We start from the raw sequence: 18813 nt of genomic DNA, 5'->3' as shown, positions 1-18813 counted from the left end.
TTACTCTGCACAGCCTGAGCTATTTCATCCTGAGTCTGTTTTGTGAGTGGGTCCTGACTTGATAATTCTTCAGGGTCATAGAGGCTTAGGTATTTCCAAGTTTTAACGACAGAGAATTTGAACTGAAAAATCATCTGTTTTCTTTATTCGAGCTGTGGAAATGTCCTACGGCTGCTCATTATTTGGTTCTTTGTTGATCAATTTTTCATACATAGCCGATTTAGCCAATTCGTTCATCCATTTCCCTTCGGGAGGCTTTGTCAGGGCCCTTCATTTACATACTGTAATGGTGCTGGCGCTGTCAGTCTACTTAAACTAATCTGTTTGGTAACCCTATATAAACATTGGATAGGGCCCAGGCATCTTCCAGAGAGCAGAAAAGCATGCTTCCAGTTCGATTTTGGGTCGGTTTACAAAGGGTCAGTTTGAAATCTAACTTTCTGGACAGTGGTCTGTGAACCTCTCATCTGTCCTAATAATAGTGTTGATTTTCCATGATAAAAGAAAATAAATATTCAATTTCTCTTCAAATGATTTAAAGACACAGCACCGAGGAGATGGAAGAAAAGGTGAATAGCAAGAAAAATAATACCAGAAAGGTTTTGTAAATGTGGGAGCAGGAGAGAATTTTAGCAATCATCTAGCAAAACTTGTTGCAAATGGTGATGTAAGGCTTACCCAACTAATTAATGTCAGCAGTGGACCCAGAGCTTATATCTTCTTGTTCTCAGACTAGTAGTATTGGTTTTTACCTTTGACCAGCTGCTGAGTCTTACATGGTCCAAAGAGGCTCCAGCAGCCACAATAGTGGCTGTTATTGATTAAAATGAATCAAACCAATCAATAAATTAACCACTTCCAAGGCCGTGTTCCACCTTAAAAATAGTGGTAACAGCATCACATTTTGACTCTTTGATTCTGCATCTGTCTTCCTTTAGATTGTCTCCAAGATGGGACCTAACCTTGTCTTGAGTATTCTCAGGGCTTCCTTTATTCCCCAGTTTTAATGAGAAATAATTGATATACTTTACTTCATAAGATTAAGGCATATAGCATGGTGGTTTGATTTATATATATTGTAAAATAACTACCACAATAGGTTCAGCTAACATCCGTCTTCTCATATGATACAATAAAATGAAAAGAAAGGAAAAATGAAAAAGAATTTCTTCTTGCACAAAACTCTCAGGATTTATTCTCTTGACTTTCCTATATACAACAGTGTTAGCTATAGTCATCATGTTGTACATTACATCTCTCTATTTAATTATCTTATAACCTTCTGACTGCCTTCATCCAATTCCCCTCTACCCATCTACTCTTTGTCTCTGTGACAAATCTGATCCTATTTGTTTTTGAAGTATGACTGACCAGCAATGCTATGACAGTTCCTATCATATAACACAGTAATTAGATATTTCTATACATTTCAAAATGATCACAATGATAAGTCTAGTTATCAGCAGTTACCATACAGAAAAAAGTATTAAATAATTACTATCTTCCTCACACTGTACACTTCATACCCATGACTCATCTATCTTGCAACAGAAATTTGTACTTTTGTACCCCTTAATCTGGAAGAAGCACAAGCTGGAATCAAGATTGCTGGGAGAAATATCAGTAACCTCAGATATGCAGATGACACCACCCTTATGGCAGAGAGTGAAGAGGAACTAAAAAGCCTCTTGATGAAAGTGAAAGAGGAGAGTGAAAAAGTTGGCTTAAAGCTTAATATTCAGAAAACTAAGATCATGGCATCTGGTCCCATCACTTCATGGCCTACAGATGGGGAAACAGTGGAAACAGTGTCAGACTTTATTTTCTTGGGCTCCAAAATCACTGCAGATGGTGACTGCAGTCATGAAATTAAAAGACATTTAGTCCTGGAAGGAAAGTGATGACCAACTTAGATAGCATATTAAAAAGCAGAGACATTACTTTGCCAACAAAGGTCCGTCTAGTCAAGGCTATGGTTTTTCCAGTGGTCATGTATGGATGTGAGAGTTGGACTGTGAAGAAAGCTGAGCACTGAAAAATTGATGCTTTTGAACTGTGATATTGGAGAAGACTCTTGAGAATCCCTTGGACTGCAAGGAGATCCAACCAGTCCATCCTCAAGGAGATCAGTCCTGGGTGTTCATTGGAAGGACTGATGCTGAAGCTGAAACTCCAATACTTTGGTCACCTGAAGTGAAGAGCTGACTCATTGGAAAAGACCCTGATGCTGGGAGGGACTGGGGGCAGGAGGAGAAGGGGACAACAGAGGATGAGATGGCTGGATGGCATCAATGACTCGATGGGCATGAGATTGAGTAAACTCCTGGAGTTTGTGATGGACAGGGAGGCCTGGCGTGCTGCAATTCATGGGGTTGCAAAGAGTCGGACACGACTGAGTGACTGAACTGAACTGGACTGAACTGAACCCCTTAATCTCCCTCACTTATTTCACTCTTGCTCTAATCCTGCCCTCTGTTGGCAACTAAATATTTGTCCTCATTATCTAAGAATGTTTTTTGTTTTGTTATGTGTGTTCATTTTTTTTAAGATTCCCCATATAATTGAAATTATATAGTATTAGTCATTTACTGTCTGATTTATCTCACTTAGCATCATACCCTCTAGGTCCATCCATGTTGCTACAAATGGCAATATTTTATTCTTATGACTGATATTCCATTGTGTAGATATGTATATACCAGATATTCTTTATCAATCATCTCTTGTTGGTGGCTTAGGTGGCTTCCATATCTTGGTTGCTGTAAATAATGCTTTAATGGACATCAGGGTACATGTCACTTCAGTTGTGTCTGACACTTTACAACTATAGCCCAGCAGGCTTCTCTGTCCATGGGATTTCCTGCCTTTACATGGGCAGGAGTGGAGTGGATTGCTATGGCCTTCTCCAGGAGATCTTCCTGACCCAGGGATTGAACCCACATCTCCTGTATTGCAGGTGGATTCTTTACCACTCAGCCACCAGGGAAGCCCCACAGAGGTGCATATATCTTTTCTAATTACTATTTTCCTTACTTTGGAAAATACTCAGGAAAGTAATTGTTTAATCATATGGTGTTATTATTTTAAATCTTTTGAAGAAACTTCATATTGGTTTCCATAGTGAATGCACAGATTTTTATTCCCATTGATAATGTATTAGGGTTTGCTTTTCTCCATGTTCTCTCCAGCACTTGTTATTTGTTGTCTTTTTGATAAAAACCGTTCTGAGAGTAGTGAGGTGAGCTCTCAACTGTGGTTTTGATTTGCAATTCCCTGATGATTAGTGATGTTGAACATTTTATTGGCATGCCTGTTGGATATCTGTATGTCTTCTTTGGAGAAATGTCTGCTCAGAAATGTCCATATTTTAATAGGGTTGTTTGTTTTTTGATATTGAGTTGTGTATTTTCTTTGTATATTTTGGACATTAACTCATTCACTAACATCTTCTAGAATTCAGTTGGTGACCTTTTTGTTTTGTTGGTAGTTTCCTTTCCTGTGTGAAAGCATTTAGTTTGGTGAAGTCTCATTTATTTTTGCATTTGTTTTCCTTGCCTGTGGGGATATATCCAAAAACTTGCTGCTAAGAATGATGTCAGAGAGCATGTTGCCTATGTTTTCTACTAGGAATTTTATGGTTTCTGGTTTTACATTTAAGTCTAATACATTTTGACTTCTTGTTATGATGTGAAAAGATTCTTTGCATATAAATGTCCTGTTTTCCTGGCACATTTTATTGAAAAGGCTGTCTTTTCCCCATTGTATATTCAAGTATCCTTTGTCACAGATTAATTGCTTATATGAATATGGGTTCTTTTCTGGACATTCTATTCTGTTTCATTGATTTATGTATCTGTTTTTGTGCCAATACAGTACAGCTTTGAAGCTTATCAGTCACTATGAACAAAGCTAGTGGAGGTGATGGATTTCCAATTGGGCTATTTCAAATTCTGAAAGATGATACTGTGAAAGTGCTGCACTCAATATGCCAGCATTTGGAAAACTCAGCAGTGGCCACAGGACTGGAAAAGGTCAGTTTTCATTCCAATCCCAAAGAAAGGCAATGCCAAAGAATGCTCGAACTGCTGCACAATTGCACTCATCTCACACGCTAGTAAAGTGATGCTTAAAATTCTCCAAGCCAGGCTTCAGCAATATGTGAACCGTGAACTTCCAGATGTTCAAGCTGGATTAGAAAAGGCAGAGGAACCAGAGATCAAATTGCCAACATCTGCTGGATCATTGAAAAAGCAAGAGAGTTCCAGAAGAACATCTATTTCTACTTTATTGACTATGCCAAAGCCTTTGACTGTGTGGATCGCAATAAACTGTGGAAAGTTCTGAATGAGATGGGAATACCAGACCACCTGACCTGCCTCTTGAGAAATCTGTATGCATGTCAGGAAGCAACAGTTAGAACTGGACATGGACCAACAGACTGGTTCCAAATAGGAAAAGGAGTACGTCAAGGTTGTATATTGTCACCCTGCTTATTTAACTTATAGGCAGAGCACATCATGAGAAATGCTGTGCTGGAGGAAGCACAAGCTGGAATCAAGATTGCCGGGAGAAATATCAATAACTTCAGATATGCAGATGATACCACCCTTCTGGCAGAAAGTGAAGAGGAACTAAAAAGTCTATTGATGAAAGTGAAAGAGGAGAGTGAAAAAGTTGGCTTAAAGTTCAACATTCAGAAAACTAAGATCTGGCATCTGGTCCCATCACTTCTTGGCAAATAAGATGGGGAAACAGTGGAAACATAGGCTGACTTTATTTTATGAGCTCCAAAATCACTGCAGATGGTGATTGCACCCATGAAATTAAAAGACGTTTACTCCTTGGAAGGAAAGCTATGACCAAACTAGACAGCATATTAAAAAGCAGTGACATTACTCTGTCAACAAATGTCTGTCTAGTCAAGGCTATGGTTTTTCCAGTGGTCATGTGTGGATGTGAGAGATGGACTATAAAGAAGGGTGAACACAGAAGAATTGATGCTTTTGAACTATGGTGTTGAAGACTCTTGAGAGTCCCTTGGACTGTAAGGAGATCCAACCAGTCCATCCTAAAGGAGATAAGTCCTGGGTGTTCATTGGAAGGACTGATGCTGAAGCTGAAACTCCAATACTTTGGCCACCTGATGTGGAGAGCTGACTCATTGGAAAATACCCTGATGCTGGGAAATATTGAGGGCAGGAGGAGAAGGGGACGACAAAGGATGAGATGACTGGTTGGCCTCACCGACTCAATGGACATGAGTTTGAATAAACTCCGGGAGTTGGTGATGGAGAGGGAGGCCTGGTGTGCTGCGATTCATGGGGTCGCAAACAGTCAGACACGACTGAGCGACTGAACTGAACTGAATTGGTCTATTCATGTTTTCTAATTTTTCCCAATTCAGTCTTGAGAAATTGTATATTGCTAGGAATTTATCCATTTCTTCTATGTTGTCAATTTTATTGGCTTATAATTGTTTATGGTAATCTCTTATGATCCCTTGTATTAATGTGGTGTTTTTTTGTGATTTCTTCTGTTTTATTGATTTTGGCCCTCTTTTTTATTTGATGAGTCTGGATAAAGGTTTATCAATTTACTTTATGTTTTGAGAGAATGAGCTCTCAGTTTCATTGATATTTTCTATTGTTTTTAATGTTTATTTCATTCCTTTCTGCTCTGATCTTTATGATATCTCTTTTCCTACTAACACTGTGTTTTGTTTGTTCTTTTTCTAGTCCATCTAGGTGTAAGGTAATGGTATTCATTTTATATATTTTTCTTTTTTCTGAGGTAGGCTTCTATTGCTATAAACTTCCCTCTTAGAATTGCTTTTTCTGCATCTCATAAATTGTGAGTTATTTCATTTTCATTTGTCTCTAGGTATTTTTTGATTTCCTCTTTGATTTCTTCAGTAACTCATTGCTTTAGTATCTATGGTTTAGATTCCACATGGTTGTTTTCTACATTTTCTTTATAGCTGATTTCTGGTCTCATAGCTTTATGGTCTAAAAAGATGCTTGAAGTAATTTCAGTCTTAAATTTACCAAGCCTTGTTCTGGGTCACAGCAAGTGATCTATCCTGGAAGATGCTCCAAGTATGTTGAAAATAATGTGTACTCTTCTGCTTTCAGATGAAATGTTCTATATATACCTATTAAATTCATCTGATCACGTTTGTCCTAGATGGCCAGTACTTCCTTATTGATCTTACGTCTGAATGATCTGTTAACAAATGTAAGATATAAAAGTCTTCTACTATTATTGTGTTATTGTTAATTTCTCCATTTATTTCTGTTAATATTTGCTTTCTGTATGTAGATGCTCATATGTTGGGTACATATATATTTACAACTGTTATATTTTTTAGATTGATCTCATGATCATTTTGTAATGTTTTTGTTTTTTGTTACAGTCTTTTTTTTTTTTAAACTCTTTTGTCTGTTATAAATATTGTTATCCTGACTTTGTTTTTTTCCTTTAATATGTAATACCTTTTCCATTCCTGCACTTTTAGTTTATGTGTCTTTATACCTAAATTGAGTATCTTATTACTGTCTCTTTAATTGCTTGATCATGTCTAACTCTTTTGTGACTCCATGGATTGTAGCTCCCTGAGGCTCCACTGTCCATGGGATTTCCCAGGCAGGGATACTGGAATGAGTTGCCATTTTCTTCTTCAGAGGATCTTCCTGACCCAGGAATCAAACTCATGTCTCCTTCATTGTAGGTGAATTCTTTACTGCTTAACCACAAGGGAAGCCCAAGGATATTGTAGGCAGCACATAGATGAATCTTGTTTTTTTTATCCATTCAGTGACTGTGTCTTTTGATTCAACATTTAATCAATTTAAATTTAGCATCAGTTCAGTTCAGTTACTCAGTCATGTTCAACTCTTTGTGATCCCATGAACTGCAGCATGCCAGGCTTCCCTGTCCATCACCAACTCCTGGAGTTTGCTCAAACTCATGTCCAGTGAGTTGATGATGCTATTCAACCATCTTGTCCCCTATTGTCCCCTTCTCCTCCTGCCTTCAATCTTTCCCAGCAACAGGGTCTTTTCTAATCAGTCAGTTCTTGGCATCAGGTGGCCAAAGTATTGGTGTTTCAGTTTCAGCATCAGTTCTTCCAATGAATATTCAGGATTGATTTCCTTTAGAATTGACTGGTTTGATCTCCTTGCTGTCCAAGGGACTCTCAAGAGTCTTCTTCAACACCATAGTTCAAAAGCATCAATTCTTCAGTGCTCACACTTCTTTATGGTCCAACTCCCAAATCCACACATGACTACTGGAAAAACCACAGCTTTGACTACATGGACTTTTGTTGGCAAAGTAATATCTCTGCTTTTTAGTATGCTGTCTAGGTTTGTCATAGCTTTTCTTCCAAGGAGCAAGCGTCTTTTAAGTTCACGACTGCAGTCACCATCTGCAGTGATTTTGAAGCTCAAGAAAATAAAATCTCTCACTGTTTCCATTGTTTCCCCATCTATTTGCCATGAAGTGATGGGACCAGCTGCCATGATCTTCGTTTTTTGAATGTTGAGCTTTAAGCCAACTTTTTCACTCTCCTCTTTCACTTTCATCAAGAAGCTCTTTAGTTCTTCTTTGCTTTCTGCCATAAGGGTAGTGTCATCTCCATATCTGATGTTATTGATATTTCTCCTGGCGATCTTGATTCCAGTTTGTGCTTCATCCAGCCTGGCATTTCACATAATGTACTCTGCATATAATTAAATAAGCAGGGTGACAATATACAGCCTTGATGTACTTCTTCCCCAATTTGGACTAGTCTGTAACCCCTTGTCTGATTCTAAGTGTTGCTTCTTGATGTGCACACAGATTTCTCAGGATGTAGGTAAGATCATTTGGTATTCCCATCTCTTTAAGAATTTTCCGCAGTTTGTTGTGATCCACACGGTCAAAGACTTTAGCATAGTCAATAAAGTAGAAGTAGATGTTTTTCTGGAATTTTCTTGCTTTTTCTATTTCAATAGATGTTTATAATTTAGAGTAATTATTGACAATTATGGACTTATTTCCAATTATTTGGCTTTTAGTAGTTCTTTTTTGTTCCTTTATTCTTTTGTTCTCTTTCCTTGTGATTTTATGAGTGTCTTAAGTGTTTTGTTTGGATTCTTTTGTGCATGTCTATCATAGGTTTTCAGTTTTAGATTACCATGAGGTTTATATATAGTTGTTACCATGAGGTGTATATATAGCTGGTGACTGATCTAGGTACTGATAATGTAGGCTATGGTGGTTCAGGTCTGGTTTCCTCCCACTGGTGGGTGAGGCCAGCTTCTGGGGACTCTGGCTGCAGGGTCCTGGCATTGGTTTAGGTTCTTTGGTCGACAGGGCCAGAGGGTCCTTGGGCTAGTGCTTGCTCACTGGTATGCAAAACCAGGTTACAAGTCCCTAAATACAGGGCCCTGAGGTTCCTAGAGTGGATGTTGGCCTGCTGATTGATGGGCTCAGATTCTTATGTGTCTGGTTGCGGTTTCCCAGAGTTGGTGTCGGCTCACTGGTGGGTGGGGCCTAGGGGGCGCCAGTGGTGGTGCCAGCCTGCTGGTGGGTGGGCTGGCTTTGGACACAGCTGGTTGTGGGGCTATGAGAGTTTTGAGGCTCGTGTCCACTCTCTGGACTAGAGCACCACTGGAACACAAGTATCCAGGTAGTTATGGCTAGTCTTTCTGGCCACAAGGGGCTAGAAGTTCCTCTCCACAGTAGGTAAGACTGTGACTACTTGCCTAGGCATGAGTAAGCCAGGCTTTAGGGCTGGAAAACTCCTTGTTTGAGTATCCAAATTAGTCAGATCTTCACCCTGCTGAGATCCCTGGTCAAAGTGAGCCCCAAGAATGGTTCTGCAAATCAGCAAAGCTATGGTGGTTAGTATTTGGGTGCTGCACGTATGAATTCAATCTGCCAAGGTTTGTATGCCAGTAGTTCCAAGATTGTCTTCCTTTATCTGTCACATTGAGAGTGCCTGTAGAGCAAGATCAGAATAGGAGCTCCCACTAATGATTTCAATGCTGGGAGAGAGCTGTTTGTTTTCTGTGTTCTCTTTTCACACTGGAGGAACTGGAGACTCAGGGGAGCTGTTAACTGTGGTGCTTCACTGACCCGGAGGAGAGGCAAAGTCATCAAAGTGCAGCCACTTCTGTTACCTTCTCATGAAATCTGTCTTGGTCACTGAGGGGCAGGGAGCTGCTTCTGCTTCACCTTCACATTCTAAGATTCCCTCAGTGGTATCTTGTTCTTGAATAGCTGTTAGTTGTCTTCTTCTGATGTGGGAGCAAAGTCAGATATTTCATCATCATGGTGGCCTGATTTTTCACTTGTACAATTTTTGATGGGAAGTCTAGCCTCAATCAATGTTTCTTGAGTGGATGGGAGTCTTCCATACCTATTATGTTAGGAAAAAGATAAATGACAGTCTTTAACTATGGCAGATATTTCAGAAAGTTCTCCTGTAGTTACCGTCTTGTGTGCTGTTGATTCTGAAGTTGTAGCAAGATCTTTCACTTATGTGGTTTTTTCTTATATAAATGAAAAAATATAACAGAAAAACAGTTCTCTAAAATAACCACTCCAGAGCTCAATATCAAAACCTAAACAAAACAGAAACACAAGAACTTATAAATTATTAAGGGGTTGTACTTTGTGTTCATAGAGCATGTTTCACCTCTCGGACTCCCTGCGCTTTCAGAGAATCAACTCCTTTATCATGACGACATTTGGGATGTGGATAGGGGGTAGTATTATTTTGCTGATAGAAAAAAATGAGACCCAGTGTGTCAAATGATTTCCTTGGGGTCACACAGGGCTCATTCTGTGTTTGTTATTTGTTTAGAAGTTGCTTCTTAAAAGCATTGCTGCTTTACTGTAGAGAAGCTATTAGGTAGCCTTGGGTCAGAACCTTGTCTCTGCGTTTTCCTGTTTATTGGAAAAGTTAGGAAGCTAGTTACAGGTTAGCTGGGCATTTTCCTTTCTAACATCTTAATGAAGATTTCCTTTAGCAGAGGGACAGAAACCAGAACAATTTTAGTTCTCTAACCCCAATCCCCTCTATCTTTATCCTCTGGAATAAAGATATAGCTGGAACTCTTTTTCTTCCACCCTAAACTCCTTTGTTTTTAAAGATGCTACATAGATTCTTCTAGATAAAATTTGAGTTTTAGAGTTGTTGCCAAAAAGCACTCTCTACATGCTTTTTGTCAGGTGCTATTTCAATGAGAGATTATTTCTGAACTTTAAACATTTCACTGCTAAAGCAGATATTTTTTGGGGAGATGTGTTTTAAACATTTTAAAAAATTTTATTAAATTTTTCAATTGAATTATAATTGGCATATGATATTATGTCAGTTTCAGGTATACTATATAATGATTTCATATTTGTAAATATTGTGAAACAATCACTACCATAAAGTCTAGTAACCATATGTCACTATACAAAATTATAATATTACTGACCTTATTCTTTGGGCTGTATGTTATATCCCCATGGCTTATTTCTTTTATAACTGGAGGTTTTGCCTCTTAATCCCCTTCAACTATTTTACCAAAGACCCATTTCCTCTCTTTTGATAACCACTTAGTTCTCTATATATCTATGAATTTTCTTTTTTTTTTAAAATTTTACATTTAAGGGAGATCATGTGATATTTCTCATTCTGTCTGACTTACATTACTCAGCATAATACCCTTTAGATTCACCCATGTTGTTGCAAGTGGCAAGATCTCATTTATTATGACTAATATTCCATTGTGTATTTATTGTGTGTGTTTGTACACACACAAACACATGCATATGTATGTACACCACATCTTTATACGTTCATCTGTTGGTAGACACTTAATTTTGCCTTCATAGCTTGGATCCTATAAATAATACTGCAACAAACATTAAAATGCATAAAACTTTCCAATTTTTTGTGTTTTTTGGGTAAAAACCTAGAAGTGGAATCACCAACTCAAATCATATTCAATCAATTGTTGAATCATTGTAGTTCTGTTGTTTATTTTTAAAGGAACTTCCATATTGTTTTCCATAGTGGCTGCATCAATTTACTATCCTAGTAATAGCTACTACGGTTTCATTTTTTCCACGTTCTCACTAATATATGTTATTTATTGTGTTTTTTTTCTTTTTTGATAACTGTTCTGCCAGTGTCTATGACCTCAAAGGAAGTTCCAGTTGATTCCTCCTTTGGGAGGTTCTTCCAGGATCAGGAAGTAGATCTGACCAGGCTCCTTACTGATTACTTTCTTCTGTGCTAGGACTTGCAGTGATTTTGGACACACCATTTACAAGAGAAGTCTGTTTCCTAAAGGCCTCCAGCTTTCCTGTATACAAACCCTTCTGACTTTCAAAGTCAGGTATTTTAGGGGCTTGTCTTCCTGGTACTGGACTCCCAGGCTGCAGAGCCTGACGTGAGGCTCAGACCTCTTGCTCCTAGGGGAGAACCTCTCCAATTGTGATTACCATCCTGTTTGTGGGTTGCATAATCAGGGGTGTGGACCTTGAATATCCTGTGTCTCTTCCATTTCTACCTATTTTGTTATGCTTATTTCTTTATATCTTTAGTTGTGAAAAATATTCTCTGCTGGTCTTTAGGTCATTTTTGTAGATGGTAGCTCTATAAATAGATAAATTGTTGTTGTTTGCGTGTGTGCCCCTAGGAGAAGGTGAGCTCAGTATCTTCCTACTCTGCTACTTTGGCCATACATCTCAAGCAACTATTATTGATATCTGAAAATAATCAAATATGACAACCCAATTATTCCACACACATCCAATGATGTATTAAAATTCAATAGATTTCAATTCAAAGCTTACTGAATGGTTGCTCTACTTAGGCAAAATTGCATCAGTTATGGCAATAAATATTGGTACTTGGCTTTACACTACAAGTGATAGTGTCTTAAGCATAATTTCATTTGCTTCTCCCAACAGTTTTGGGAAATGGGCAGCGTCTCCATTTGTATATGATGAAAATAAGGCTCAGAGACTTGGTCAGCCTAAGGTAGAGAACAAGTAGCAGGGCTAGGATTTGAACCCTGTTTCTGGATTTAGTGTCTTCAGCATCCTCATTATCACCATCATCATCAGTGCAACGGCCATACCAAAATCTTTTGAGTTTTCAAGCCTTTTGTAGATCCTATGTACTTTACTAAACAGTTTCCATTAATCCTCATCTATCTGTAAAAACAAAAGGATGCCGTTTAATACATGCTAATTGTATCTGGTAGAGAAGGAAATGGCAACCCACTCCAGTACTCTTGCCTGGAGAATCCCATGGACAGAGGAGCCTGGCTGGCTACAGTTCACGGGGTCACAAAGAGTCGGACAGGACTGAGCGACTTCACTCACTCAGTTAATTGTATCTGGCATAGCGCCTGACACTTGAAATATACACTTTTATTTAACCTTAACAGTACTCCCAGGAAACTGAAGTCAGACTATAAATAAAGTACCTAAAGTGTGTTTTTAGATAATGCAGATTATCTGTATTTTTGTATATGAGTCCTTGACTCAATAGTATTGTATGAAGAGATATGACATATATCCCTTATGCATGGTTCTTATGGAGAGTTCATTAATCCCTGTGGAGCAGTGTTAGGTTATAGAAAATATAAGGTCTCTAAACTGGGTGGAGAATGGTGCAACACCATTAGCTCTATTTTCTGTCATTCATGCTGAGAATCACTATAACTATGGAACTCAGTTCTGAAAGTGGCACTCGCTATTGAAATATTAATACCAGGGGACAGAAACTTCCTTGTTGAGAACTTTGATATTAACTCTGAGAGTTTCAGATATTAACCTGATATTAACTCTGGTGACTCAGAAACTGAGTTCAATCCCTGGGTTGGAAAGATCCTCTGGAGAAGGGAATGGCTACCTACTGCAGTATTCTTGCCTGGAGAATTTCATGGACAGAGAAGCCTGGCGGGCTACAGTCCATGAGGTCACAAAGAGTTGGGCACAACTGAGAGACTAACACTTTATTTTCACTAAGGAATGCAGTTGTAATGGAATTTTAAGCAACAGTTCTAAAATAAATAAAAGGAAATTCATGATATGACTCTGGTGCAATTTAATCACTCTTGGAAGTGAGAAGGAGGTAAGTGCCTTCTATATTTATGGTTCATGAGGAATGCTGAGACACCTCATGGTAATTCATATGAGTAATTGTAGATAGGTGATTCTTTAAAAGAACTTTATGAACATAAGGTGTGAAATAAAAGATTAACCCCTGCAGAAGGATTGCATATAAACAGCACCTATAAAGATGCATAAATCTTTAATAGAATACTAGAAAACTAAATCCAGCCACATAAAAGGCATTATAGCATATGACCAAGTGGGAATTTATTGCAGGAATGCAAGCCTGGATTAACATCAAAAAAATTATTTAATGTAGTACACTGTATCAATAAAGGACAAAATCAATAAATGCAAAAAAAAAAAAAAAAAAAAAAGAAGCATTTGAAGGAATCCAACATTCTTTCATGACTAAAAGAAATTCAAGGAGCTAAGAATAGAAGGGAGCTTCTCAACCTAAGAGGGTGCATCTATGATAAAAATACATTGTCACCATATGATTATCTCAATAGATGCGGAGAAAGCCTTTGACAAAATTCAACACTCATTTATGATTAAAACTCTCCAGAAAGCAGGAATAGAAGGAACATACCTCAACATAATAAAAGCTATATATGACAAACCCACAGCAAGCATCACCCTCAATGGGGAAAAATTGAAAGCATTTCCTCTGAAATCAGGAACAAGACAAGGATGCCCACTCTCACCACTACTATTCAACATAGTGTTGGAAGTTTTGGCCACAGCAATCAGAGCAGAAAAAGATGTAAAAGGAATCCAGATAGGAAAAGAAGAAGTGAAACTCTCACTGTTTGCAGATGACATGATCCTCTACATAGAAAACCCTAAAGACTCTTCCAGAAAATTACTAGAGCTAATCAATGAATATAGTAAAGTTGCAGGATATAAAATTAACACACAGAAATCCCTTGCATTCCTATATACTAACAATGAAAAAACAGAAAGAGAAATTAAGGAAACAATACCATTCACCATTGCAACAAAAAGAATAAAATACTTAGGAGTATATCTACCTAAAGAAACAAAAGACCTATACACAGAAAACTATAAAACATTGATGAAAGAAATCAAAGAGGACACAAACAGATGGAGAAACATACCGTGTTCATGGATTGGAAGAATCAATATTGTCAAAATGGCTATTCTACCCAAAGCCATCTATAGATTCAATGCAATCCCTATCAAGCTACCAACGGTATTTTTCACAGAACTAGAACAAATAATTTCACAATTTGTATGGAAATACAAAAAACCTCGAATAGCCAAAGTAATCTTGAGAAAGAAGAATGGAACTGGAGGAATCAACCTGCCTGACTTCAGCCTCTACTACAAAGCCACAGTCATCAAGACAGTATGGTACTGGCACAAAGACAGAAATATAGATCAATGGAACAGAATAGAAAGCCCAGAGATAAATCCCCGAACCTATGGACACCTTATCTTTGACAAAGGAGGCAAGGATATACAATGGAAAAAAGTTAACAAGTGGTGCTGGGAAAACTGGTCAACCACTTGTAAAAGAATGAAACTAGAACACTTTCTAACACCATACACAAAAATAAACTCAAAATGGATTAAAGATCTAAATGTAAGACCAGAAACTATAAAACTCCTAGAGGAGAACATAGGCAAAACACTCTCCGACATAAATCACAGCAAGATCTTCTATGACCCACCTCCCAGAATATTGGAAATAAAAGCAAAAATAAACAAATGGGACCTAATGAAACTTAAAAGCTTTTGCACTACAAAGGAAACTATAAGTAAGGTGAAAAGACAGCCCTCAGATTGGGAGAAAATAATAGCAAATGAGGAAACAGACAAAGGATTAATCTCAAAAATATACAAGCAACTCCTGAAGCTCAATTCCAGAAAAATAAATGACCCAATCAAAAAATGGGCCAAAGAACTAAACAGACATTTCTCCAAAGAAGACATACAGATGGCTAACAAACACATGAAAAGATGCTCCACAACACTCATTATCAGAGAAATGCAAATCAAAACCACAATGAGGTACCATTACACGCCAGTCAGGATGGCTGCTATCCAAAAGTCTACAAGCAATAAATGCTGGAGAGGGTGTGGAGAAAAGGGAACCCTCTTACACTGTTGGTGGGAATGCAAGCTAGCACAGCCACTATGGAAAACAGTGTGGAGATTTCTTAAAAAACTGGAAATAGAACTACCATATGACCCAGCAATACCACTTCTGGGCATACACACTGAGGAATCCAGATCTGAAAGAGACACGTGCACCCCAATGTTCATCGCAGCACTGTTTATAATAGCCAGGACATGGAAGCAACCTAGATGCCCATCAGCAGATGAATGGATAAGGAAGCTGTGGTACATATACATCATGAAATATTACGTAGCCATTAAAAAGAATTCATTTGAATCAGTTCTAATGAGATGGATGAAACTGGAACCCATTTTACAGGGTGAAGTAAGCCAGAAAGATAAAGAACATTACAGTATACTAACACATATATACGGAATTTAGAAAGATGGTAACGATGGCCCTATATGCAGGGCAGAAGAAGAGACGCAGAAGTACAGAACAGACTTTTGAACTCTGTGGGAGAAGGTGAGGGTGGGATGTTTCGAAAGAACAGCATGTATACTATCTGTGGTGAAACAGACCACCAGCCCATGTGGGAAGCATGAGTCAAGTGTTTGGGCCTGGTGGGCTGGGAAGACCCAGAGGAATCGGGTTGAGAGGGAGGTGGGATGGGGGACCAGGATGGGGAATTCGTGTAACTCTATGGCTGATTCATATCAATGTATGACAAAACCCACTGAAAAATAAAAAATTAAAAAAATTAAAGAAAATACATTGTCAATATCACACTTAATGATGAAAAAGCCTCAGTATGTTTTCTTAAAAACAGAAACTAGACAAGGATATTTACTCTTGACAGTTTCATCTAACATTGTACTGAAGGTCCTAGCTAGAGAAATTATGTAAAACATCCAAAAAAAAAAAAAAGGATAGAAATAGCCAAATTAGGATCAGAGAAATAGAGCTATTTCTAGTTTTGAAGATGTACAATTTGCAGATATAACCTTGTATATAGAAAATTCTAAGGAGTTCAGTAAAAAGATATTAAAAATAAGAAATGAATCAGCAGAGTTTCAAAGCATAATATCTATACAAAATTGCTTGTATTTACAATTATAAAAATGAACAATCTGAAAATAAGCGTTTCCATTTTTCATAGCATCAAAAATAAAAAAATAGAAATAAATTTAACAAAAGTAGTGCTATTTTTGTGCACTAAAAATGACAAAATCAATTAAATAAGACCTAAATGAATGAACTGAACTGAACCAAACAAACGAAAAGACATTTGTGTTCATGGATTACAAAATAATATTGTTATAATGGGAATACTTCCTGTAGTGGGCTAAATTGTGATCCCCTCAAGAGATATGTCCTCTTTCTAATTCCTGGAACCTCTGAATGTTACCTTATTCAGAAAAGGAGTCTTTGCACATATAGTTAAAGATCTTGATATATGTTCTTAGAGGAGTGAGGCAGAGGAGACGTGATACAGATTGAAAAAGACACAATGTGACCACAGAAGCAGAGATTGTAGTGTGTGGCCACAAGTCAAGGAATGCCAATAGCCATCAGTAACTGGTGATACAAGGAAGAGATTATTCCTAGAGCCTCCAAAGAAAATGTGACCCTGCTGATATCTTGTTTTAGAATTCTGGCCTTCAGAGCTGAGAAAGAAGCAATATTTATACTTTCAGGCCACCAGTTTTTAGTGACTTGTTACAGCAGATACAGGAGGTGAATACATGCTAAAAATTTGTTTACAGATTCAGTACTATCCCTGCTAAAATCACAGCAGGCTTTGTGGCAGAAATTGAGAAGCTGATTCCAAAGCTCATTTGAAAATACAAGAGGCCCAGAATAGTCAAAGAAATCTTGAACTAAAGAACAAAGTTTGAAGACTGACACTTCATGATCTCAGTATTTATTACAAATCTATAGTAGTTGAGACAGTATGGTACTAACATAAAGCTAGGGGTATAGATCAGTGGAATAGAATTGGGATTCAGAAATAAACTCTTATGTTTACAACCAATTGACTTTAGACAAAGTTTTCAAAAATGATTCAGTAGAGAAAGAATAGTCTTTTCAAAAAGTAGTGCTGGGAAACCTGAATAATCACATGTAAAACAATGCATTTGGACTGCTACCTCATACCATGTACAAATATTAATTCAAAATGAATCATAGACTAAATGGAAGAGTTAAAACTGTAGTATCCTTTGAAGGACATATAACAGTAAATGTTTGTGACCCTGTATTAGGTCATGGCTCCTTAGATATAACATGAAGACAGAAGTGATATAGAAAAAATGAACCGAGCTTCGTTAAAATTAAAGACTTGTGTGCTTCAAAGAATGCCATCAAGAAAGTGAGAAGGACAGACTCCAGTGTGGGAGACAATGTGTCTAATTCATGCATCTAATAAGGTACTGGTATTGAGAATACGTAAAGTATATATATTATAACACAATAATGCAAAGGCAGATAACTGAATTAAAACATGGTCAGAGAATCTGACTTGAATTTCTCCAGAGAATATGCACGAATGAGAAACAAGCATGTGAAATAATGCTCAACATCACTAGTCATTAGAGAAATACAAATTGAACCACAATAAGATACCATTTTATTCTGATTATCATATTTAGAATCAAAAGACAGATAGCAGCAAGTGTCCGTGAGGATGTAGAGAAAAGAGAATCAATATACATTGCTGATGGAAATGTAAAATGATGTGACTCCTATGGAAAACAATTTATTAGTTTGCAAAAGTTAAATAGAGTTATCATATGACCCAGAAATCCCACTCTTTGGTATACACCCAAGATAATGGAAACAATTGTTTATTTAAAAACTTGTACATGAATATTCATACCAAGATTATTCATGATAGCCCTCAAGTGGAAACAATGCAGATGCCCACCAGTTGATGAATAAACAGAATGTGATATATCTTTATAGTGCAATATAATTTGGACACAAAAATAGATGAACCTTCACAACATTGTACAAGAGGAAAGTAATTGGTTCCAAAAGACCATATATTACATGATATTATTTACATGAAACATTCAGCATAGGCCGGATTATAAAGACAAAGTAAATTGGTGTTTTTTTAGGGCTAAGGAATGGCATTGACGTTTGGGAGAAATAGGAAGTGAGTGCTAATCCCTATGGAATTTCTTTTTAGAATTATGCAGATGTCCTCAAATAGTGGCAATGGTTGCACAATTTTGTGAATATGCTGAGAACCATTTCATTGTGCCAATTAGAGAGGCAGATTATATGTTATTGTCAGGGAATGTTTGACGGGAGGATTCCTACGTGCTGTCTCTCTGAGTCCTTTGTCCCTCTTCAAGCGGAACAGCGCGCTGCTCCCAGGGACTGAGGTCACTGTGTGAGGCAGGCTTGGTCTCCTTTAGCAAACATTCTCTTTAGGACAAAACTGCTTAGTCTTGCTCCCCCTTCGCGAGATATGGATTGTCCCCTGACCTTGTGACTAACATTACCCCTTGTTCCCTTGGTAACGGTTGCTGTACGTTTGGTTTTCTGATCTCTATCATTCCCGAAAGAAGTTTCTTGTACCACAGCCTATATATACTCATAGAAAAATCATT

General features: G+C 37.6%; 1 pseudogene; it reads right to left on the bottom strand.

The window, feature by feature from the left end:
• Nucleotides 1-9664: 9664 nt before the first annotated feature.
• The window catches only part of LOC136172972 (prostaglandin E synthase 3-like), a 50525-nt pseudogene continuing 41376 nt past the window's right edge, over nt 9665-18813 (bottom strand).

The sequence above is a fragment of the Muntiacus reevesi genome, chromosome 8 (assembly GCF_963930625.1).
Source record: "Muntiacus reevesi chromosome 8, mMunRee1.1, whole genome shotgun sequence".
NCBI lineage: Eukaryota > Metazoa > Chordata > Mammalia > Artiodactyla > Cervidae > Muntiacus > Muntiacus reevesi.
This window is presented reverse-complemented; position numbering and strand designations above follow the sequence as displayed.